Below are 2,492 nucleotides of genomic sequence, written 5' to 3' on the forward strand. Positions count from 1 at the left end.
CAATTCGTAGCAAAAACGATTATATATAAGTAGGACAATTTACAGTGTTATAATATTTTTTTTTTCCAGTGCGATATTGCGGGGCTGGTCGTTTTTTTTCATGATATAAAAGAAGATGTCAAGAAAATAAGAATTTAGATAAACTTAAATTAACTTGATTAATTTAAAATTTAGAATAATCTTGAGGAAAGAAAATAAAAAAAATAAAAAATTCAATATTCTGTAAAGCAAATTTCAAATGATGAGGTTGAAAAACAGAAAGGCAGGGGGAAAAAACCAAGTTTACTTTACTCATCCACCACGTGCAACATAAAATTAGGATAAGATATTTTTTTAAATGATCTAGAAAACATTATCAAAAATAAATTAATTAATTAATTAAATATTTAAAAAAAAATCATGGGTCACTCAAGGCTAACCTAATAAACTTATAATCTAGAATAACTCTATAAAAAAACATAACTCTAGTAATGAAATTGAAATGATTAAAAAAAAATATATTAAAAAAAAATTTAATTATAAAAAAATAATAATCAAAACTATATATAGTATAACAATTAATGAAATAAAATATGGGCTTGATTAAAAAATAAAAGGATAAAAAAGTAATTAAACGACCAAGATTATATAAAACACAAATAAAATAAAATATCGAGGGATAATATCAAAATAAAAAATAGATTAAGAAAATAAATAAAAAAACTAAAAGAATAATAATCAAAATTAGATAAAAAACAAAAAAAATATTAAGGGAAAAAATTGAAAAAAAAAAGAGTAATTAGAATAACAAAATTGAGATTGGATAAAAAAACAAATGAAATAAATTGTCATGGGACAAGTTGAAAGAAAAAATAAATTAAGAAAATAATAGGAAAAAATATTAATTAGAAGAACAAAGAATAAGATGGGATAAAATAAAATAACGAGGAATATATTAAAAAATAATTAAGAAAAAATATAAAAGCAACAAGTTAATGGACAAGGATAAAACATGAAAAAAATAATAAAAAAAAGTTAAAGAACAAAATTAAAAGAGAAAATACAAAGAAAAAAATACAAATTAGGAAAGGATGAAAGTATAATAATCAAAAAAATAAATATTATATTTGATATAAAATCAAATAAAAATAATTAAATTAAAAAACTATTTTAAAAAAATTGAAAACAAATAAAGATGAATAATAAAAAAAAAAACATAATTAAAAGACATGGATGGGAGACAACCATGATTTTTGGCTTTAACTGACACGAATTTTAAGGAGAGAAGATAAAAAATAGGAGGAGAAAAAAAATTAAATGCCGCCTAACCACTGTGATTTGAGCAGCATGCTTTGTTCAAGCACCTCTGCCTTCAATGCATACTCTGTACACCACAGCCGTTGAGAAAATTCTTTTAGCCTTTCATATATTTTTGTCTTCTAAAACATCATTGTAATTGAAATGTTAAAAAAGATATAAACAGCTAAATTGTCTCAAATTAGTTTGCAAATCATCTCTGGGTACTCCAAAAAGTACAGTTCTGCCCTTCAAGCAAGGTAAAAAATCTGTATTTATAAGAATAAAATAGTAATTATAGTATACAAATTCACAAAGAATTACCTCGCATTCTACGACGAAGGGCTGATATCCTGTAGAGTTTTTTTTAATAATATAATAACGTTGTTATCTTTAAATGGGACCACATGATGAAAGTCCGTGCTAAAAACAATGCGAACTGACAATAGATCCATAGCAGCTTCAAGTTGGCAGTGGCATTCGACGATATCACCGTGGACGCAGCTTTGTGCTGGGGCCCACTGCCCATGTGATTATTACATGTGTTGGGATTCCAATTTCAAGAGAGGCCCGCAGTCCGCCCCCCACCTTGGTGGCGTTTTCACGGTTATGTTTCCAGGGAATCTAACCACGGGCTTGCTCTCAGCTGCAGTGCTCCGTTTTATTTATTTATTTTTGTTTTACAGCTGGCGGTCCTTCAAAACATTTCCTACCCCCAAAAATTAAATTCATCCTCTTAAAAGAATCGAACACAAGTTCATCTATCAAAATCGAAAAAATTATTATAATATAGTCTGACTCGGGGTTGTAGTATTCATGGCTGAAAAAAGGGTTTGCATACCTGTAATAATTGCGTCAACCCTCAAATTATTATAATAGCATGAAAGTCTGACTTCTGTTACATCTTAACTAGTTTTTATATTTTTAAAATATTTTTAAAATTTTATTTTTTTATTTTAAATTAATATTTTTTTAGTGTTTTTAAATTATTTTAATAAATATATTTAAAAAATAAAAATTATCTTATTTCAATATATTTCTAAATAAAAAGCACATTAAAAAATAATCATAGTTACATTTTCAAAAAAAATAAGAAGTAAAATTACTTATTTGACGTGGATACTGATTTATATAGTATTTTTTTATAAATGAATATAATATTTTTTATTTAAAACTATATTAAAATAAATTTTTATTTTTATAAATTTATTGTAAAT

This window comes from Populus euphratica, unplaced genomic scaffold, assembly GCF_000495115.2.
Source record: "Populus euphratica unplaced genomic scaffold, PopEup_1.0 scaffold1.1, whole genome shotgun sequence".
Lineage (NCBI taxonomy): Eukaryota > Viridiplantae > Streptophyta > Magnoliopsida > Malpighiales > Salicaceae > Populus > Populus euphratica.